The sequence below is a fragment of the Hylobates moloch genome, unplaced genomic scaffold (genome assembly GCF_009828535.3).
Source record: "Hylobates moloch isolate HMO894 unplaced genomic scaffold, HMol_V3 SCAFFOLD_15, whole genome shotgun sequence".
Classification (NCBI taxonomy): Eukaryota; Metazoa; Chordata; class Mammalia; order Primates; family Hylobatidae; genus Hylobates; species Hylobates moloch.
This window is the reverse complement of record NW_026652290.1, coordinates 42,290,790-42,314,512: the sequence shown is the minus strand read 5'-3', so window position 1 is coordinate 42,314,512 and position 23,723 is coordinate 42,290,790. Positions and strand designations below refer to the sequence as shown.

The window sequence follows — 23,723 nt, the reverse complement described above, 5'->3', positions numbered from 1 at the left end:
GCACATGGCACTTTTAGGGAGTCAAACTATTCTGAATGATACAGCAATGGTGGAGAGATGATAATAGGGGTTCGTCAAAACTCATAGAACTTCATGGCACAAAGAGTGAATCTTAATATATGCAAATTTCAAAAAATCTTTAGAGGGTTGGGGAATGCCTGGATGAAATGCAGAATGGGACAAGACAATCTAACTGCATTACAAATGTATGAAACAACCTCACAGAAAGGGGCTGGGGGAAATGTGCTAACCTAAGCAGCACTGGAAATGAGTGGAGTCCATGAGGGGAAGGGCAAAAGAAGCTGTACACAAGCCCTGTCTCTAGTTGTTAAAGTCATTTATCACATGGGTGTGAATTAACAGTTGTAACACTGCTATACATGTACAGAGAATCAAACAGTTAAATACATAGATGGAAGATGGTGGGAGCCAGGTTTCTCACTGTTAGCGTCAGAGGTTACAGATAAGTGGGGCAAAGGTGAGTGTAAGTGAAAATAATCCATGTGGTAATGGATTAGAGTTGGAGTCATCACCATGAACTCCTGCTTAGGTTTTGTTTTTGTTTTTGTTTTTGTTTTTGAGACACAGTCTTGCTCTGCCGCCCAGGCTGGAATGCAGTGGAGCGATCTCAACTCACTGCAACCTCCGCCTCCTGGTTCAAGCGATTCTCTTGCCTCAGCCTCCCGAGTAGCTGGGATTACAGGTGCCCACCACCACGCCCGGATAATTTTTGTATTTTTAGTAGAGACAGGATTTCACCATGTTGGCTAGGCTGGTCTCGAACCCCTGATTTCAGGTGATCCACCTGCCTCTGCCTCCCAAAATGCTGGGATTATGGGCATGAGCCACCGTGCCTGGCCACTCCTGTTTAGTTTAATATAGATACAGATGCTTATGAACAGAAATATTTAGGTAATGTACATGCATGGGGTAGTATACACACGCATATTTCCTTGCTCTGTCAGTTCAGGGAGGCTTAAAAAGGAATGACACCCCAGTAGCAAAGAACACACCTGACACTTAGATCTTGATTTCTAATCTCATTCTCCAAAAAAGGAACCAATGCTCTTTGAAGAAATGGCTGATTCTAAAACTGGAGCAGGAAATATACAGGATAAGCCTGGAGCGTCTTGTAATTCCAGAATGCAAAAAACTGCTGAACAAACAAACACAAAACCACAATGATGAGAGTATGTCAGAGGTCCAGGAGCCAACTGACAGATCTCCCAATGGCTAAAGCTAGAACAATTTGAGCAATACAATAAATATTGGATTATAACCCAAAATGTAAAGTACATATCTATGAGTTCATACTGATAAAAAAAAAAGATTGAATAAATAAGTTGCCGGGCGCAGTGGCTCACACCTGTAATCCCAACACTTTGGGAGGCTAAGGTGGGCGGATCACCTGAGGTCAGGATTCCACGACCAGCCTGGCCAACATGGTGAAACCTCATCTCTACTAAAAATACAAAAATTAGCCAGGAGTGGTGGCAAGTGCCTGTAATCCCAGCTACTCAGGAGACTGAGGCAGGAGAATTGCTTGAGCCCGGGAGGTGGATGTTGCAGTGAGCCGAGATCACGCCTTTGCACTCCTGCCTGGGTGACAAGAGTGAAACTTCGTCTAAAAAACAAACAAACAAACAAAACACAAAGAAACCCATATATATACGTATATATACACGTGTATATGCATAATATATACGTATATATATATGAATGAAAATAAATAAGTGGAGGAGAAGAGACTGTCACCCAGGCAGCGTTCCAAATAACGTATAGATACTCTACTTAAGATATTCCACTCTTTAAGTGTGGGTTGTCCATAGTAACTTCCTTCCAAAGTGTACAATATGAAAAGGGAGGTGGGAAGAGTACCTTTTTTTTTTTTGAGTTGGAGTCTTGCTCTGTTGCCCAGGCTAGAGTGCAGTGGCTCGATCTCAGCTCACTGCAACCTCCGCCTCCTGGGTTCAAGTGATTCTCCTGCCTCAGCCTCCCCAGTAGCTGGGATTACAGGCACCCAACACCATGCCCAGCTAATTTTTTCTTTAATTTTTAGTAGAGATGGGGTTTCGCCATGTTGACCAGGCTGGTCTGGAACTCCACCTCAGCCTCCCAAAGTTCTGGGATTACAGGCATGAGTCACCGCGCTCGGCTGGGAAGAGTATCTTTGTAGTGTAGAATCCTAACACTATCTCAGCTGGGTGATCAAGGTCAAAATCAACAGTGACGAGTCATATTGGTAGTATGGACCCTGGGGATGATGTAATGAAAATGACCCTTTGCTTCTTTGGTCTTCCTCCAAAAAACCAAACCACAATTAAGACAAAAACATCTGACAAGTCCAAATTGAAGAACATTCTACAGAATAGCTGACCAGAAAAACTATCAAGGTCATCAAAAACAAGGAAAATCTGAGAAACTTTTATAGCCAAGAGGTGCCTAAGAAGACCTGACTAGTAAATGGAATGTGGTGTCCTGGATAAGGTCCTAGAACAGAAAAAGAGCATCAGTCAGAAACAACAGAACTCTGAAAGCAGGTAGACTTTAGTTACTAATTATGTATCAATACCGAATCATTAATTGTAACAGGTGTACCATGCTCATGTAAGATGTTAAGAGGAGAGAAAACTAGTGCAGGATATATGAGCACTCACTGTACTAGCTTCTGAATTTTTCTGCAAATCTAAAACTAAAAAAATTAAATTTATTTTAAAATATGGCAGTTCATGAATCACATCAAAATGGAAATTGTGCCAGACACAGTGGCTCACCCCTGTAATCCCAGCACTTTGGGAGGCTGAGGTAGGTGGATCACTTGAGGTCAGGAGTTCGAGACCAGCCTGGCCAACATGGTGAAACCCTGTCTCTACTAAAAATACAAAACATAGCCAGGTATGGTGGAATACACCTGTAATCCCAGCTACTTGGGAGAATGAGGCAAGATAATTGCTTGAACCCAGGAGGCAGAGGTTGCAATGAAGTGAGATCATACCTCTGCACTCCAGCCTGGCTGACAGAGACTCTGTCTCAAAAAAAAAAAAAAAGAAAAGGAAAAGGAAATCGTAACTCCTGTAAGAAAGGTGGTACTCAGTTCTTGATTGTCATGTGTCTATAGTAAAGTGCCAGAACTAAAGGGACACATAGGTGTTAGTTTGGGTCTGCCCAGATGCAGAGCCTGAGCAGGGACTTGGATATAGTTTGTTTGAGAGGAGATCCAAAGTTGCAGGCATGTGGTTGGGCACGGTGGCTCACGCCTATAATCCTAGCATTTTGAGAGGCTGAGGCAGGCGGATCACCTGAGGTCAGAAGTTCGAGACCAGCCTGTCCAACATATAGCGAAACCCCATCTCTACTAAAAAATACAAAAATTAGCTGGCTATGGTGATGCACGTCCGTACTTTAAGCTACTTGGAAAGCTGAGGCAGGAGAATTCCTTGAACCCAGAAGGTGGAGGTTGCAGTGAACCAAGATTGTGCTACTGCACTCCAGCCTGAGTAACAGAGCAAGACTCCGTCTCTCAAAACAAAACAAAACAAAACAAAACGAAAAAACAAAGATGAAGGCATGAGGGCTTTGAGAGACAGAGGCAGGGAAAGAGAAAAGCTGACAGAAGGATGGGAATGTGAGGTCAGGGCTGGTGGCAGTGGAAACCGAATCCCTTTGAAACCTCTAAGAAGCATGTAGATGACCTTCCAGAGTTGTCCACCCACAGATGGGATCTTGCTTTATCACCAACTCTGGCCTCCACCACTTGAGGGTGCCCCAGGGGAGTGAACTGCCCTGCACTTCGAGGCTGTCCTTATGCAAAGGCTGAGCAAGTGTCTGTGCCTTGGAGAAGGACTTCACAGACGACCCAGTGTGGATGCTTGTGGTGCAGCATGAGTCTGAACTTGCATGGAGCTTGGTTCTATATTTTTTTTCCCAAGCCAAACTGTACGCAGCTTTATTAAAGATACTTTCCATAAACAATCATGGTATTTCAGGCAGGACACGGGCAGACAATCGTTAACAGTACAGAACAACTTTCAAACTCTCTTCTTCGATGGACTACCAGAAATCAGAAAGCCATTATAAAACCCAATGAAGTCTTCGTCTCATGCTCTGAACAGGGGAAGTTTGGAGTGAGGGTTGACATTTCACATTTAGCATGTTGTTTAACAACTTTTCACAAGCCGACCCTGACTTTCCGGAAGTGAAATGAAAATGGTAGAATTTACCTGAAAATGCACAATCTAGAAATGGAACCACTGCTCTTTTGACAGGTGCCATCTCAGTGGCATCACTGGAAAGTCCAGATTGCCTGACACACTGGTAACCAATGATTGAGGGTCAGGTCCCAACAGATGTCTGGGTTTAAGGGAGTTAAGTCTCTGCTGAAAGATGGAAAGGGAGAAGAGGACATAAAAACGAATTTGTTTTCCATACCACAAGGCTTTTGTGCCAAGGTGGTCATGTGTGTCAAAGTCAGGGAATCCCTCCTCCTGGGAGCCAAAAGGAAGTCTCTCAAAACTGGAAGGGAAAGGTGTTTTCCCCACATCGATCCAGCTTCAGAGACATTCTATTAGTGACACATGCCCCGTCTCCCTAAAACAACAATGAAGTGTTCTGTGTGCTAACAACATAGCTTAAAAAAAAAAAAAAGTCAAACAAAATTCTGCATTTTTATAAAACATGGTAAAAAATAGTATTTCAAACTGTACAGTCACCAGAAGTACGTAGTTATCAAAAATGCACACACATGGGCCGGGCACAGTAGCTCACACCTGTAATCCCAGCACTTTGGGAGGCCGAGGCGGGCGGATCACGAGGTCAGGAGATCGAGACCATACTGGTTAACATGGTGAAACCCCGTCTCTACTAAAAATACAAAAGATTAGCCGGGCGTGGTGGCCGGCGCCTGTAGTCTCAGCTACTCGGGAGGCTGAGGCAGAATGGCATGAACCCAGGAGGCGGAGCTTGCAGTGAGCCTAGATCATGCCACTGCACTCCAGCGTGGGCCACAGAGCCAGACTCAGTCTCAAGAAAAAAAAAAAAAATACACACACTTCACTTGGCCTCTCCAGCACCTTCAGCTTTCTGTCCTGCCCTGTCTTGGCATCTCCATTTACTGCAGGGTTATTCCCCTCTTTGGCAGCATCAGCTTTTCCCTTTTTCCCTTGGGTACTTCTCTTCCTTCTTTGCAGAGGCCTTTTTAGGCTTGGGCTCTGGCTTTGGAGGAGCAGGTTTAGCAGACAACCTCGCAGATCTTCTGTGTGGTTCGTCCTTCACCTTGGTTTTATCTCCTTTAGCATCCCCTTCAGCCTTTCTCTTGGGCATGGTGGTGACGGCAGTGACAGTGGCAGGACGTGGGCGCTGGGCATGGGATGCAGCGGCACATGGGCTTGGTTGGTCAGGGGGTCATTCTCGCTTTTTCTTCTTCACACTGCTCCCTTGGTTCTGTTTTATATGTTTAAAAGATCTTGCTTGGACAAAATGGAATGTAGATTTTTGTTACATATCCCTCTTGTGCATACAGTTTTTAAAAGGTAAAATACAGACATAAGAGAGATATTGCAGGCTCAGTTCCAGACTCAATATTGCAATAAAGCAAGTCACACAAAGTTTTAGTTTTCTCAGTATGTATGACAAATATGTTTACATTATATGATTACTGTAGACTATTAAGCGTGTGTAAAAAAAGTTCATACGCTAATTAAAAAACACATTATTGATTAAAAAATGCTAACAATCATCTTGCCTTCAGCAAGTTGTAATATTTTTGCTGGTAGAGGGTCTTGCCTCAATTTGTGTGTATGTGTGGCGTGGTGGGGGGGGGACAGAATCTTGCTCTGTCACCAAGGCTGTAGTTCAGTGGCACAATTTCAGCTCACTGCAACCTCAACTTCCCAGGCTCAAGCGATTCTCCCACCTTATCCTCCCGAGTAGCTGGGACTACAGGTGTGCACCACCATGCCTGGCTAATTTTTTTTTTTTGTATTTTTTGTAGACATGGGGTTTTGCCATTTTGGCCAGGCTGGTCTTGAACTCCTGGCCTCAGGCAATCTGCCCACGTCGGCCTTCCAAAATGCTGGGATTACAGGCATTTAATCCTGTGGGAGCCACTGCACCCAGTCCTTGCCTCACTGTTAATGGCTGCTGACTGATCAGGGTGGTGGTTGCTGGAAGTTGGGGTGGCTGGAGCAATTTCTTAAAATAGATAACAATGAAGTTTTCCTCATTGATTCCTTTCATGATAGATTTCTCTGTAGCATGAAAGGATGTTTGATAGAATTTTATCCACAGTAGAACTTGTTCAAAATTGGAGTCAATCCTCTCAAACCCTGCTGCTGCTTTATCAAGTACATTTATGGAATATTCAACAGTGGAATGTGTCATTTCAACAATGCTCACAGCAATCTTCACCAGGAGTACATTCCGTCTCTCAAGAAACCACTTTCTTGGCTCATCCATAAAAAGCAACTTCCGGTTTGTTAAAGTCTTATCATGAGATTGTAGCAATTCAGTCCCATCTTCAGGCTCCACTTCTAACTCTAGCTCTCTTACTGTTTCCACCACATCTGCAGTGACTTCCTCTACTGAATTCTTGAACCCCTCAAAGTCATCCAGGAGGATTGGTATCAACTTTTTTCAAACTCCTGTTGATGTTTATGTTTTGACCTCCTCCCATCAATCACGAATGTCCTCATGGCATTTAGAATGATGAGTCTGGCTGGGCATGGTGGCTCATGACTGTAATCCCAGCACTTTGGGAGGCCGAGGCAGGCAGATCACTTGAGGTCAGGAGTTTGAGACCAGCTTGGCCAATGTGGTGAAACCCTGTCTCCACTAAAAATACAAAAACTAGCCGGGCGTGGTGGTGTGCACCTGTAATCCCAGCTACACACAAGGCTGAGGCAGGAAAATTGGTTGAACCCCAGAGGTGGAGGCTGCAGTGAGCTGAGATCACACCATTGCACTCCAGCCTGGGTGACAAGGACAGACTCTGTATCCATATATATATATATATATAAAATAATGAATCCTTTCCAGAAAGTTTTCAATTCACTTTACCCAGAAGCATCAGAGGAAACACTATGGCAACTACAGCCATATGAAATAAATGTCTTAAATGATAAGACTTGAAAATCAGAATTGCTCCTTGACCCCTGTGCTGCAGAATGGATGTTGTGTTAGCAGGCATGAAACAACATTCATCTCCTTGTGCATCTCCTTCAGAGCTCTTTGGTAACAAGTGCATTGCAACACGCAGTAATACTTAGAAAGGAATCTTTGTATCCTGAGCATTAGGCCTTCAAATATTTTGTAAACTATGCTGTAAACAGATATGCTATTATCCAAGCTTTGGTTTTCCATTTATAGAGCACAAGCAGAGTACATTTAACCTAATTCTTAAGGGCCCCAGGATTTCTGGAATGGTCAATGAGCATTGGTTTCAACTTAAAGTCAGTAGCTGCATTAGCTCCTAACAAGAGAATTTGTCTCCAAATAAAAGAGTATGTCCTTTGAAGTTCGAAGCAAGGCATTGATCCCCTCTTTAGCTATGCAAGTCCTAGATAGTGTCTTCTTCCTACAGAAGGCTGTTTCATGTACACTGAAAATCTATTGTGTAATGTAACCACCTTCATCAATGACCTTAGCTAGATCTTCTGGATAACTCGCCGGAGCTTCCACATCAGCACTTGCTGCTTTACCTTGCACTTTTGTGTTATGGAGATGGCTTATTTATTTATTTATTCATTTATTTATTTAAGACAGAGTTTCACTCTGTGTCCCAGGCTGGAGTGCAGTGGTATGATCTCGGCTCACTGCAACCTCTGCCTCCTGGGTTCAAGTGATTCTCCTGCCTCAGCCTCCAGAGTAGCTGGGATTACAGGTGCCCGCCGCCACACCCAGCTAATTTTGTATTATTAGTAGAGATGGGGTTTCTCCATGTTGGTCAGGCTGATCTCAAACTCCTGACCTCAAGTGATCCACTCACCTAGGCCTCCCAAAGTGCTGGGATTACCGGTGCAAGCCACCATGCCCAGCCGAGGTGGCTTCTTTCCTTAAACTTCACGAACCAACTTCTGCTAACTTCAAGCATTTCTTTTGCAGCTTTCTCACCTCTCAGACTTCATAGAATTAAAGAGAGTTAGAGCCTTGCTGTGGATTAGGCTTTGATTTAAAGAAATGTTGTGGCTAGTTTGATTTTCTATCCAGACCACTAAAACTTTCTGCATATCAGCAATAAAACTGTTTGCTTTCTTATCCATCATGTGTTCACTGGAGTAGCACTTTTAATTTTCCTTCAATAACTTATCCTTTGCATTTACTACTTGGCTAACTGTTTGGTGCAAGAGGCCTAGCTTTGAGCCTATCTCATCTTTTGTCATGCCTTTCTCACAAAGCTTAATCATTTCTAAATTGTGATTTAAAGTGAGAGATGTCCAATGCTTCCTTTCACTTGAACACTTAGAGGTCATTGTAGAGTTACCAGTTAGCCTAATTTCAATATTGCTGTGTCTCAGGCAATAGAGAGGCTCAAAGAGAGGGAGAGAGATAGGGAAACAGCCCATCTGTGATGCAGCCAGAACACACAACATGTATCGAGCAAGTTTGTTTATCTTGTATAGGTGTGGTTTGTGGCCCCCCAGACAATTGCAACAGTAACATCAAAGATCACTGATCAGATCATCCTAGCAGACATAATAATAATGAAAAAGATGGAAATATTGCAAGAACTATCAAAATGTGACAGAGACATGAAGTGAGCACATGCTGTTGGAAAAATGGCACTGATAGTCTTGCTTGATGCAGGGTTGCTGCAACCCTTCAATTTGTAAAAAACACAGTATATGTAACATGCAATAACATGAGGTCTTCCTGTAAGTTGGTGAAGGTATTCCTAAAAATGTCCTTCCATTGAGAGTCCAGCTCTAGTGTCTTTTCAGCTAGTTTTGATGCTGGTGCTTTCTTGATCCCACCAGAAGGTGGCATGCAGTGACAACTTCTTTTTTCTTTTTTTCTTCTTTTTTTGAGACGGAGTCTCGCTCTGTCGCCAGGCTGGAGTGCTGTGGTACGGTCTCGGCTCACTGCAACCTCCGACTCCTGGTTCAAGCGATTCTCCTACCTCAGCCTTCTGAGTAGCTGGGATTACAGACATGCACCGCCATGCCTGGCTAATTTTTGTATTTTTAGTAGAGACAGAGTTTCATCATATTGGCCAGGATGGTCTCAATCTCCTGACCTCATGATCCACCTGCCTTGGCCTCCCAAAGTGCTGGGATTACAGGTGTGAGCCACTGCGCCCGGCCTGTGACAACTTGATCACAGCTGCCACCTGCCACAGTAACCATAAGATGCACCCTGACCTCAGAGATACTGACAATGAGGGGAGGATGCTTAGAACCCATGAAATGTTGTAGTTTTATCCCACAATGGATGAAGGTATGTTAGGTTATTTTAACTTGACCCTTCTGGCTTTTAATTTTGAAGGCAGATCTTTAACTTTCTGAATCTGTTTATTGACATTTAAAATACTGAATATACCAACTTCCTGAGAAGAAAAAGGCTGTTAATATCCCTGGAATATATATAAAATACAACTTTTTAAAGAAAAGTTAAAAACCAATACTTTTCTTTGGTAAGTAACTCTCTCTGAGATGACAATCAGAACAATTTAAAGAAACATTGCAAAATACATCTACATGTTTTACATGAAAATTATAGTTAATAAAAAGTTGAATAATTAACAAATCAATCCTTTGTCTTTTAGCAAATGTTGCAGAAAAGCATCACAAACTTGCAACTTTTTGTTCTATCTGAGATTTGAGATACCTAAATAAAACAATGTATTACATGCCTGCACCCAGACACACACACACACACACACACACACACACAGTAACTGCAATAACTAGATCTATCATCCCCACATTATCTCTCTGGGCACCAAAGGCTTTCTGACTCTGATTTTGTTTCTCAATCCTATTGGGAACAAAAAAAGTGAGAAGTCCAGTACGCTCGGCAGTTATCTTTTCCTTTCTTTTTTTTTTTTTTTTTTTTGAGACCGAGTCTCGCTCTGTCGCCCAGGCTGGAGTGCAGTGGCGCGATCTTGGCCCACTGCAAGCTCCACCTCCCGGGTTCATGCCATTCTCCTGCCTCAGGCTCCCGAGTAGCTGGGACTACAGGCGCCTGCCACCATGCCCGGCTAATTTTTTGTATTTTTAATAGAGACGGGGTTTCACCGTGTTAGCCAGGATGGTCTCAATCTCCTGAACTTGTGATCCGCCAGCCTCGGCCTCCCAAAGTGCTGGGATTACAGGCGTGAGCCACCGCACCCGGCCGGCAGTTATCTTTCTTAAGTAGCAGTTCTATTTCTTAGTATAAATTAATGCTGCAGTTCCTAAACTATTTGCCGAAGTGCCTCAGACCCCAGTAGCAAGTTCGTGGGCACGAGATAAGTTCTCAAGGGAAGCGCTGCAATACCGAACATTTATTGAATACTTCAGGAACCACTAGCTCCAAACAGTTTGCAGTTCCAATATTAGCTTGTGCTACATTCCTTTGATTTTTCTGAAGTTGGGTTTTTAGCAGTTGCTGTGATAAGAGCAGGTACAGCTCAAATCAATGTGGAGCAGGATACGAGGGAGTGGTATCTCCAATTTCAAGGTTGGAGGACTTATACAGCATCCAACAGGTACTTACTCACATTAATAGGTAATTTTCCTTTCACTTTTCATATATATTTGGTCAAGCATCTAAAAGTTTAAGACATAAAACCTTATTAAATTGTTTGAAAAAATAAAAATAAAAATAAATTGTTTGGCGCTAACTGCTTAATAAAAGTCTTTACAGTCTCACTGAGTGTATGCGGGGAATCGGTGCCAGGACCATCAGCAAATAACCAAATCCGCGTACTCAATCCTGCAGTCAGCCCTGCAGAACCAGCCTATACTAAAAGGTCTTTTTAGGCTGGGCGTGGTGGCTCACGCCTGTAATCCCAGCACTGTGGGCGGCCAAGGTGAGCAGATGACTTGAGGTCAGGAGTTCAAGATCAGCTTGGCCAACGTGAGAAAATCCCATCTCTGCTAAAAATACAAATATTAGCCAGCCGTGGTGGTGCAGGCCTGTAGTCCCAGCTATTTGGGAGGCTGAGGCAGGAAAATTGCTTGAACCTGGGAGGTGGAGGTTGCAGTGAGCAGAAGTCATATCACTGCACTCCAGCCTGGGCAACAGAACAAGACTCCATCTCAAAAATAAATAAATAAATAAAAAGGTTTTGTTTTGTTTTGTTTTGTTTTTTGTTTTTTTGAGACAGAGTCTCGCTCTGTTGCCCAGGATGGAGTGCAGTGGTGTAATCTCGGCTCGCTGCAACCTTCCTCTCCTGGGTTCAAGCAAGTTTCCTGCTTCAGCCTTGCAGGTAGCTGGGATTACAGGTGTGCACCATCACACTCGGCTATTTTTTGTATTTTTAATAGAAATGGGATTTCGCCATGCTGGCCAAGCTGGTCTCAAACTCCTGACCTCAGGTAGTCCACCCATCTTAGCCTCCCAAAGTGCTGACATTACAAGCATGAGTCAATGCACCTGGCCCTAAAAGGTCTTGTAGGCAGTTTTGACATCCAGAGAATACTGTATTTTCTTTTCTTTTCTTTTTTTTCTTTTTTTTTTTTTTTGAGACGGAGTCTCGCTCTGTCACCTAGGCTGGAGTGCAGTGGCGCAATCTCAGCTCACTGCAAGTTCCGTCTCCCGGGTTCACGCCATTCTCCTGCCTCAGCCTCCCAAGTAGCTGGGATTACAGGCGCCCGCCACCACGTCCAGCTAATTTTTTGTATTTTTTTAGTAGATACGGGGTTTCACCGTGTTAGCCAGGGTGGTCTTGATCTCCTGACCTCGTGATCTGCCCACCTTGGCCTCCCAAAGTGCTGGGATTACAGGCGTGAGCCACCGCACCCGGCCTGAATACTGTATTTTCAACTGGCATTTGGTTGAAGAAAAGTCACATGTAAGTGGATCCAGGCAGTTCAAATCCTTGTTGTTCAAGGGTCAACTGTATTTCTTTTGACTTAGGGGCACAATGAAAAAAATACTGAGCCATGAACCAATGGAAGTTTAGGAACCTCTGAATTAAAAATATGGTATTCTGATTTATAATTAAATCTGAACCTATGTTAATTGGTATAATTCTCGAGACTCGATTACCTCTGAATTAACAAAGGAGCTTGTTGAATATGTCAGGCTGAGGACTAGACCCTGAAACCCAGGGTGACTCCAAAGTACCCCAAAAGGACCCACCTTCCTGGAGCAGATGGCTTCATCTTTGTCTTTATCATCACCTACAGCAGAGCTTGGCAGCCTCTCATGGTGCCAAACGAGTGTGTTTAACCTCCCTATGCCTCAGTTTTCTCATCTGTGAAAAGGATCCAACTCCTATGATTGTGTGGGGATTTAATGGGCTAAGATTTCTCAGTACTTAGCTAAGGTTTTGTTTACTTAGAAGAATTTCATTGTTGTTTCTCTTGTAATAATAGTGACCATCATCATCATCACTATCATCAGCAGCAGCATCTTAGTATTTGAAAGCATTGAAGCTTTGACATCATGAAAGATTTGCTAACTCGAGATTAATCGTTTGGTCTAGTACTTGCAGTTACAAACAGGGCCTTACGTGACTCATAACTCTTAAGGTAGGTTTTTAGTACAATTTGGGGAGACTCTTAAATGACATCTTTTAATGCTTTTATTTAGAGAATTTCATACAGTTTTCTTCCCTTTTATGTTTACACCATTACACCATCCTCCTTGTATAATCTATTTTTTCTAATCATACTCTCGTATTTTTCTTAGGATGTTAAAAAACACCCATCTCTACCTCTAGATCATCCTTTACCTTTTTGGTCTCTTAGCCAGAGGTGGGTCTTGCAGTATAAAGCAGAGGAGGGCTTTGTGTTGTCACAGTGGGACATTTATCACTTTCCAAGACAACTCTCCTCCACCTGCATTACATTCTGGGTCCTTTGACTTTTTAAAATCTACAACCTCTACTGCATCACACTCAACTGGGTTATCCCAGAGTATTCATAAGCTCGTGTAATGGACCCACCCTCTAAGTTACAGGCAGAGCATCAACATGGAAAGAGGTGGTTGGAGCCATGTTAGCCCACTTGCTGAGCTCTGTTGCATCTGGGTTACTCTTTTTATCCTCGGGGATTCCAAGAGGTGAATTATTTTAGAATAATGTCCAGCCCATAGAGGCACGTGACCACATTCAAAGAGAGTGGATGAAGGTCACTGGAGTTCAAGGTACATTTTCCACTTTTCTTGGTGTTAGAATGAGTATGAGAAAAATAGAACCAGAGAGGTGCAGGCCATGAAGCAGAATGGAAGTCTCTGAACTTGAGGACTCCCTACCACGCTCCTTGCTTCCCCTTCCCTAACTTGCCTCAGCAGATCCAGTGGCTTATATTCTGCCGAACATAATCTGGGCAGTGAGAAGTTTCGGGAGAATTAACTTTGTGTTAGTGGATATGATTTTATGCTTCAATCGGCAAGCAATACATGGGGAGGGAATCTCTTCAAAATGAATTCTGAGTCATACAGGATGGGCTTGAGATGATTTGTAAACCTGTGGCTTCTATCAAATGGATGCAATTTCCTCCCAGAACTTTCCCAGTGTTCTCCTGTATTTGTGACTTCTCATAGTTCTTACCCTAAAACTGGTAAGCACATAATTTAAAGAAAGAAAGGGGCAGGGAAGGAAGGGAGGGATGGAAGGAAGGAAGAACTGGTGATGTTTGAAAGCCCTCTCTTGGCAATTATGTTTAAATTAATGTTTGTATCTTTTGTTCTGCAAGTAGAATAGTAGGTGGGTAAGAAGCGACATCATTTTTTTTTTTTTTTTTTGAGACAGAGTCTTGCTCTGTTGCCCAGGCTGGAGTGCACTGCAAGCTCTTGCCTGCTGGGTTCACGCCATTCTCCTGCCTCAGCCTCCCGAGTAGCTGGGACTACAGGCGCCCGCCACAAGTCCGGCTAATTTTTTGTATTTTTAGTAGAGACAGGGTTTCACCGTGTTGGCCAGGATGGTCTCGATCTCCTGACCTCGTGATCCACCAGCCTCGGCCTCCCAAAGTGCTGGGATTACAGGCATGAGCCACCGCGCCTGGCGGAAGTGACATCATTTATATTCAGACTTTTATTTGTTTAAAAAAGATCAACTGGGCCTGGCATAATGGCTCATACCTGTAATCTCAGCACTTTGTGAGGCCGAGGCAGACAGATTTCTTAAGCTCAAGAGTTTGAGACCAACCTGGGCAGCATGGTGAAACCCTGTCTCTACAAAAAGATACAAAAATTATCCAGCATGGTGGTACGTGCCTATAGTCCCTGCTACTCAGGAAGCTGAGGTAGGAGGATCACCTGAGCCTGGGGAGGTTGAGGCTGCAGTGAGCTGTGATCCCTCCGCTGCACTTCAGTCTGGGCAATAGAGTGAAAGCCCATCTCAAAAATAAATAAATAAAAATAAAAATAAAGACCAACCAGGCCAGGTGCGGTGGCTCATGCCTGTAATCCCAGAACTTTGGGAGGCCGAGACTGGTGGATCACGAGGTCAGGAGATCGAGACCATCCTGGCTAACACGGTGAAACCCCCTCTCTACCAAAAATACAAAAAATTAGCTGGGCGTAGGTGGGTTCCTGTAGTCCCAGCTACTTGAGAGGCTGAGGCAGGAGAATGGCGTGAACCTGGGAGGTGGAGCTTGCAGTGAGCTGAATTCACGCCACTGCACTCCAGCCTGGGCGACAGAGCGATACTCCGTCTCAAAAAAAAATAAATAAATAAATATCAACCAAAGGGAAGGATTTTTTTTTTTTTTTTTTTTGGTGACAAAGTCTCCCTCTGTCGCCAGGCTGGAGTGCAGTGGTGCAATCTTGGCTCACTGCAACCTCTACCTCCCGGGTTCAAGCAACTCCTCTGCCTCAGCCTCCAGAGTAGCTGGGACTACAGGCGTCCACCACCATGCCCAGCTAATTTTCTGTTTTTTAGTAGAGACGGGGTTTCACCATGTTGGCCGGGATGGTCTCGATCTCTTGACCTCATGATCTGCCCACCTTGTCCTCCCAAAGTGTTAGAATTACAGGCATGAGCCACCGCACCCGGTGGGAAGGATTTTTAAGTATATAGAGTGGAGGAGACTTTTGTAAGTGATTTGTACATGATCTAATGGCACTCCAAGCAGGATCTGACCCCATGGCTCCAGGAAAAACTTTTAAATGGTGGAAGTAGAGTTAGGAAAAAGAGTTTCTGCTAGAAGGCCACAAAGCATTATACTTTATTGATTAGGATGTGCTAGTGGGTGTGTATAAATGTTTGTAGAAGCAGACACATCCAACCCCTAAGAGCTCCTGAAGGCTCTTGAAGGCCACTATCATGCAGTGTCCTCTTTTGGAGACAGCAGGCCTGCTGAGTGAGCTCACAAAATCTTGGGAACTCAATGTGTACCCAAAGAAAATGACTGCTAAATGGGAGCTTGCGGCTGAAGAAGCAATCTCTGGCTGCATGCGTGGCTGCAAAGATGTAAATTAGCCCCTGCCTGGGGCCTCCAAGAAATCAGGTCAGGACCAGAAGTCATCAAGAGGCTGGTCTGAAAGACGCATAATGAACTTGCCCTTTCCTAGGGAGATGGTACCTTTTTATTAGATTTTTTCTCAAGATATGCAAAATAGATGGGTTTCCCTGGAGTCCCCAATCACTTCCTATCAAGGCAAGGCAGGAAGAAACAAAGAATGCTGGGTGGTTACCAGAGGCTGTAGGTGGAGTCAATGCATAAAGATTTGAGCAGAAGCAAAGTACTTGCCAAGGGGTTTAAGGGCATGCATTCGGCCGGGCTCGGTGGCTCATGCCTGTAATCCCAGCATTTTGGGAGGCTGAGGGTGGGCAGATCCCCTGAGGGCAGGAGTTTGAGACCAGCCTGGCCAACACGGTGAGACCCCCCCCTCTACTAAAAAATACAAAAAAAAAAAAAAAAAAAAAAAAAATTAGCCAGGTGTGGTGACGGGCACCTGTAGTCCCAGCTACTCAAGAGGCTGAGATGGAGAATTGCTTGAACCCAGGAGGCAGAGGTTGCAGTGCCAAGATTGCGCCACTGCACTCCAGCCTGGGGGACAGAGCAATGCTCTGTCAAAAAAAAGAAAAAAAAAAAAAGCATGCATTCTGTGGCCTCAGTTTGAATGCTGCCTTTCCAACTTGGTAGCTGTGTAACTTTGGGCAAGTTACCTTACTTTTCTGAGTTTCAATGTCTTCACCTGTAAAATATAGGCAGTAATAGTATTGACCTCACAGACCTGTTATAGAGATGAATTTTAATCATAACACAAATTAATATTTGCATTTTGCTTAGGACAGGGTCTTGTACACAGCAAGCTAAATAAGTGTTTATTATGTAAACTCTTTTTTTTTTTTTTTTTGAGACCGAGTCTTGCACTGTCCCCCAGGCTGGAGTGCAATCTCGGTGCACTGCAAGCTTGGCCTCCCAGGTTCACACCATTCTCCTGCCTCAGCCTCCCGAGTAGCTGGGACTACAGGCACCCGCCACCATGCCCAGCTAATTTTTTGTATTTTTAGTAGAGATGGGGTTTCACCGTGTTAGCCAGGGTGGTCTCCATCTCCTGACCTTGTGATCCGCCCGCCTCAGCCTCCCTAAGTGCTGGAATTACAGGCGTGAGCCACCGCGCCCCGCCTGCGGAAACTCTTAGATCAGACCTGGAGTTCCCGTTGCTTTTGCTACCCAGCAACCCATCACAAACCTAGCGGCATGAACAACTACCCTTTGGGACATGCTCCTAAATTCCATGGATCAAGACCCATGTGGTCAGGGCTTGCGTTTGTTCCACAATGTCTGGGGCCTTGACAAGGGAGGCTCAAAACACTGGGAGAGGGCTGGGCAGGGTGGTTCACGCCTGTAATCCCAGCACTTTGGGAGGCTGAGGTGGGTGGATTACCTGAGGCCAGGAGTTGGAGACCAGTGTGGCCAATATGGTGAAACCCCATCTCTACTAAGAATACAAAAAAAAAATCTGCAGGGCATAGTGGTACATGCCTGTAATCCCAGCTTCTCAGGAGGCTAAAGCAGGAGAATCGCTTGAATCTGGGAGGTAGAGGTTGCAGTGAGCCGAGATCACACCACTGCACTCCAGCCAGGATGACAGAGGGAGACCCTGTCTCAAAAAAAAAAAAAGCAAAAAACCCCCAAAAAACAAAACCCAAAATAAACAAAGAGACAAAATACTGGGAGATACTCAAGTGGCTGAGGCTGGGTCATCCCCGCTGTGTCTGGGGCCAGGCTGAGGTGGCTGGAAGGTTGAGCTCAGCTGGGACTGTTGGCTGGAGCACCGGTACACCCCTTGCTCATGGCTCTGGCTCTGCATGTCACAGGAGCTAGGTTCCAAGAGGGAGTGTCCCAAGAGCAAGCAAGTGAAGAGCTCAAGAAGGTATGTAGCCTTTTGTGACCTAGCCTGGGACATCACAAAGCATCACACTCACTACATTATAGAAGTTGAAGCTGGCGCAAGTTGGCTGAGACTCGGGGGGAGAGGACATAGAGACCACTTCTCCATGACATTTGCTCTGACGGGGGGGTCCCAACTGCCCCAGTAGCTTTGGACATCCCATGTGCATTGCTTGAATGAGCAGGACCCCAGGGTTCTTCCAGAGGAGCAGAAGTCTCAGGTTGATTTTGTTCACTCTGCTGGGTAGACCCTAACTGAAAGGACTCTAAGAACCCATGCCTCTTTCATAGGGACTGCAGCTCAGGACTTTGAAGTGACTTGCAAAGGCCACACTGCCAGGACCAGAGCCTGCTTCTCCATCCCTTCCTCCTGGCACAGCCGCTGATAAATCCCATTACCTGAATTCCATGCTGAGTTGCTATTCTTATCCCACGGAGGCTGCCTGTGCGCCATTGTTTTAATTACAGGCTGTTATTTCATTTGAAAAGTCAGCGATAGGATTAAGGGTACTGTCATTTTAAAAGCCAGATTCCTGGCCTAAAACCGCTCAGTGAATCAGAGGACAAATGTTCCCATTGTGCTGGTTAAAAATAGGAGCAATGGAAAAAGTGACAGAATGCGATGAATACCATTAAAGTGTAATTACATTTACTGTAGATATGAGCCTCAGGAAGAGTCTATCCCAGGCAGGGAAGCTTGGTCAGAGCCTATGACATGAAGAACCCAAAGCCTCTGTGGACGGCCCCTTTCAGGTTTTGAGTGTTTATACTGTATATTGTTACAGATCGTTCTTAGGAGCCATCCACCTTATTAGGGGTACTTGAAAGAACTGTGTCTTTCCAAAGGAAAATAAGAACAACGTAGCTCACCTTGATTCTCAGAATGTAGCTTTCCTGTATTTCTCATGAGGAACGTTATACAGTTTCTGTATTTTTTTGCCTCAATAGTCAAATGTAGTAGCTGAGTTGGACATATCTGAAAGGCAGGGCTAATTTTTTTCTTTTAATGAAAACAGTTCGTGTTTTTCTAATTTTAAAACAACACATTCTTGCCATATAAATTTTTTTAAAATGTACGAAGAAAGTAAACGTTAGTCTAAATCCAGCCACCCACAGATAAAGCACTACTAACATTTTGGTGAATATCCTTTCAAACTACAATCTTTATGCGGATTTATAGACAGTGCTTTTTTGTTGCTGTTGTCAAAGCTCAGCAATATATTCAGAACCTACTTTTTATGATAATAAATGTAGAGTTACATTACTATGTCTAATGACTATCTGGTATTCTGTAGGATTAGCCTGTCAGAATTTATTAATCATAACATGATTGATCAAGTATAATTTTGGCTCACATCTAAAAATTATTCTTTTTCTCTAATGAATGACAAATTATTTCTAGTATCTATATATATAAAGATGTGTGTGTGTATATATATGTATACATATATATACACACACACCATGCTTTGATGAACATATATCCGAATGCACTTGGCAAATTATTTTCTTAGAGAAGTATATTTCTAGAATATATATTTCTAGAAATGGACTTGCTGGGTAAAAGACATTTGCATCTCCTTTTTTTTTTTGCGATGGAGGCTCACTCTGTTGCCCAGGCTGGAGTGCAGTGGTGCAATCTTGGTTCACGCAAACCCTCCCACCCCCCCAGGTTCATGTGATTCTCCTGCCTCAGCCTCCTGAGTAGCTGAGATCACAGGTGCCCGCCACCACACCCAGCTAATTTTTGTATTTTAATTTTTTTTTTGTTTGAGATGGAGTCTCACTCTGTCACCCAGGCTGGAGTGCAGTGGTGCAATCTTGGCTCACTGCAAGCTCCGCCTCCCGGGTTTATGCCATTCTCCTGCCTCAGCCTCCTGAGCAGCTGAGACCACAGGCACCCGCCACCATGCCCAGCTAATTTTTTGTATTTTTAGTAGAGATAGGGTTTCACCATGCTAACCAGGATGGTCTTGATCTCCTGACCTCGTGATCCACCCGCCTTGGCCTCCCAAAGTGCTGGGATTACAGGCGTGAGCCACTGCGCCCAGCCAAATTTTTGTATTTTTGGTAGGGACGGGTTTTACCATGTTGGCCAGCCTGGTCTTGAACTCCTGACCTCAGGTGATCCTCCCTCCTCAGCCTCCCAAAGTGTTGGGATTACAGGCGTGAGCCACCATGCCCAGCCTGCATTTGCTATTTTGATATCTATTACGAAATTTTTCTTTGGAAATGTGCCAGTTTACACTCCCACAAATACTTTTGTCAGCATTAGTTAAGTATTACATGTTTTTAAATCCTCATTAATTCAGCAATTTTATTTCAATTGTCATATAGCTTGCTATGCGTATGTCTCCTGAAGAATTACCTGTTCTTTACCCACTTTTATTGAGTCTTTATTTTTTATTGACTTGTAACTGTTCATTGCATCTTAAAAATAGTAGCACTTTGTTGTGTGTTTACTGTTGTTTTCCCTCCGTTTTTCTTGGTTTTGAACTAGTTTATTTTTGTTTTTGTTTTTTGCCATATAGAAGGGTTACAAAGTTAAATGTTTCCATGTTTTCCATTATAGCTTCTGGTAGTAACTAGAATTTACCTAAGCCCAGAAGAAAAAAAAAGTCACCTGTGTTTTATTCTGGCTTTACACTGTTTTCATTTGTTCTGTTATAATTTTAGTATAAGAAATCTAGGAATCTATTTTGCTTCTCAAACGGCTGTCCAATCAGGATTTACTTTTTACCGCTTGGTTGGAGAGGTAGGGGAAGAAGAGACTGGAAGAAATAGAAGCTGAAGACAGAACTAGATGTGTCTCCCTCCCCAGCCTCCTTTCTCTGCAGAGGTGGAGGAATCCCAGAAGCTATCGTGGCTTTAGGTGTTGACTTTTGTCAATGTTTGCTGAAGCCAGGAGTGAAATTGAGACAATATTCCGATTCTTGGAACCTGAGTTAGCGTTAGAGGGGATGACAAACAGGCTGTTGTCAGGAGGTAGTTCCAGGTAATAGGAAGAGTTTCCACCTTCCTCAGAGGCTGCCTTTCTCGTTTCTCCAAATGATTTCACGGTTGGCCTAAGTTTCCTTTCCTTCTCCCTACGATGGTGTAACATTACGTTGAATGCTGACGCTATGTGGTGGTGAGCGGCAGTGGGTGTATCTTGCCCATAAACCCTTGGAGGACAGTGGAGGACAGGGACTGACCAACTCACCCAAGGGTACTCTGCACGCACATGGCCCCTGCACATGGCACATAGTTGGTGCTCGGAAGGCCTTTGCTGGAATCAGGGGAAACACAAGCACCCACAGCAGTGATGGCTGATTTTGTCGGGTCTGCAATGGAGATTAGTCACCACTAGGTGTCATGGTGAGTCAAGTAAAATTTTGGCTCATGGTTACAAATTATGCGTTTACTGTATTCATCTTCGTGAATGCACACATGCAATGTTTTAAAAAGCATCTGTTGAGTGTCTACGGCACAACACACACGTTCTGGTGCTGGAGATCCTGCCCTGGCTGAGCTTCTGGACCTGGTGGGGAGAAATCCACAATGAGTATTGAGATGAGGGGCAAAAGCCCGGTGAAGGCACCCAGGAGGAGGGCCTGCTTACCCTGGAGGAGTCGGGAGCAGCTTCCAGAGCCAGGAGCCTTCTAAGGTAAGTTTTGAAGAGTGAGGATAGGTAAAACAAACCAACCAACCAAACCAGGTTATACTTTCTCCCAGGAAATTCAGCACAAAATGGCAGCCTGAAGGCTGGCCCAGATTTTGTTCTTGTTGAGGACGGAGCTTTTACATCTTGTCCAGTGGCTTTGGCAGAGGTTTGTGTGTTTTTGAAGAATTACCTGTTCTTTATCCGTTTTTAAAAATTGAGGCATTCCTCCATATTAAAGACACTGAACACTTTGCTGTGTGTTTACTGTTATTTTTCCTTCATTCATCTTTGTTTTGAACTTGTTTTTGTTTTGTTATTTTATTTTCCTGAGTTTCTGACGTTTATTTCATTTGCCTAAGTTTCCTTGACTTCTCCCTACAATGCTACAATATTAATGCTAGTGCTGACTCTATGGTTTCTTTTTATCGTCTGGATATTTGTTGCAGTTTAAAGTTCATATTTCTTTTTCTTTTTATTTCTTCGAGATGAATTTTGCTCTTGTTGCCCAGGCTGGAGTTCAACGGCACGATCTTGGCTCATCACAACCTCCGCTTCCCGGGTTCAAGCGATTATCCTGCCTCAACCTCCCGAGTAGCTGGGATTACAGGCATGCTTCACCACACCCAGCTAATTTTGTATTTTTAGTAGACACAGGGTTTCTCCATGTTGCTCAAGCTGGTCTCGTACTCCTGACCTCAAGTGATCCACCCACCTTGGCCTCCCAAAGTGCTGGGATTACAGGTGTGAGCCACCACACCCAGCCTAAAGTTCAGATTTCTAAGTTCATACTATCAGTATGACTACAGTAATTACCTTGTTTGTCCTGGCCACTGTTAGGAAACAGCGGAGGTGGGCTAAAAGCAGGTTTGAGGCAGGGATGCAGTTGGCCTGTTCAGGTAGAGCCTGGAAGACAGCGTTGGGTTGGACCAGAGTCCTGGTCAGGAGCTGAGACCAGATAACCCCCAGTGGGAGTGGGACTTACCCAGGGGCCTGGTCTGTGCCCTGACTGATAGAACTCTCACACAGGTCCTTTGGGACCCTGTTGATCAGGGCAAAGCTGTGGGAGGCAGGCTGTGGCTGGAGGTGGCAGGTATGGGGGTCCCAATGTACATGGTGTCAGACTGGCCCATCTCACTGCCCCTATGCCATTAGGACTGGCAGCCAGACCACCCTCAGCTTGACCTTTAGCTCCTGCCACCTGGCTTTGAGCACCAAGCTCTCAAGAGGCACATATTTACTGTCGCTTCTTAACTTTAGTAGTTATTGCAAAAATACTAAATTATTCCTGTGATTATTTTTGAATTTTCAATTAAAAAATACCCTCATTCATAGTTAATATCCAGGATTCATAGCCCAGTGGGTCTTGAGTGAATGGTAACGGTATGATTCACTACAAAAGGTTGAATTCTAGGGACACCCGCAGGTGGCCCAGCCAGGCTCAGCTTCCATCATCTTCTGAAACATGTTTTTGTCAATCTTACTTCCGATGGCGGAGGAAGTTTCCCAAACAAACTTCTCTCAAGAAAGTCAGGAAGATAGGACAGAATTTCCTCTCATTTTGCTTGAGATAATGGGGCTTTGAGGTCACTAACTCTTGAAATCTTCTTCCACCCAGAATTTTTGTTCTTTGTCAGCATAAGTACCTGGGATCTTACATGTAGCCCCTGCATCATTTCAGAAATGATCTCCAGTGCCCAGGCTCTGATGCCCAACAGACCCAAACTTACATCCCAACCTGAACCAGCAGCTTTTGCTCTCCAGGCCTTCATTGCCCCACAGTGGGAACAATAATAATATGCACCTTCTAGGTACCCACAAGCACAAGAGACAGTGAATAGAAAGTGCTTGGGAGCCCCGTGCCCAGGTGGTGCTGGCCCCAGCTGGACTGCGGGGATAGATGTTGAGTGTCCAGGTTCTAGCATCATGGAACAGAATCTGGCCTGTTGGGAAATCCTGCCTACAAGTATACCTCCATTAATTAGTGTCTTCCGTGAACATTTTTATTAAAAAAAGAAGAAAAGCTTCTCAACCCAAGGGCATGTTCAGATTTGTTGAAAGTAGTTGTAAGGCCATTTCATTATTCACTCTACTTTTTCATATGTTGGAAATGTTTTGTAAAAATAAATACAATAATATCAGGCTGTGTGCAGTGGCTCATGCCTGTAATCCCAGCACTTTGGGATGCTGAGGCAGGCTGGCCAACATCATGAAAGCCTGTCTTTACTAAAAATACAAAAAATTAACTGGCATCGTGGTGCACGCCTGTAATCCCAGCTACTCGGGAGGCTGAGGCACAAGAATTGCTTGAGCTGGGGAGGCGGAGGTTGCAGTGAGCTGAGATTGTATCACTGCACTCCATCCAGGCTGAGCGACAGAGTGAGACCTTGTCTCAAAGAAAAAAAAAAAAAGAAACACAATGATATCAGCTTAAAACAAAATAATTCATTTGAAATTTGCCAGTCTTTTAAATTTTGTTTTCTTTTTTTAAAAATATTTGTTTTTGAGAGTCTCACTATGTTGCCCAGGCTGTTCTCAAACTCCTGGGCTCAGGTTCCTCCCATCTCAGCCTGTGGAATATCTGGGATTACAGGCAC

The 23,723-nt window shown here is 44.2% G+C and overlaps 1 long non-coding RNA gene and 1 pseudogene across 1 annotated transcript; both read left to right on the top strand.

The window, feature by feature from the left end:
* The window catches only part of LOC116484220 (NANOG neighbor homeobox-like), a 76,609-nt pseudogene that overhangs the window by 5,449 nt on the left and 47,437 nt on the right, over positions 1-23,723 (top strand).
* Positions 17,555-23,163, top strand: LOC116483731 (uncharacterized). Its single transcript, XR_004252349.1, has 3 exons — positions 17,555-17,707; positions 20,934-21,132; positions 22,745-23,163. It is a non-coding gene; the product is annotated as an uncharacterized LOC116483731 (long non-coding RNA).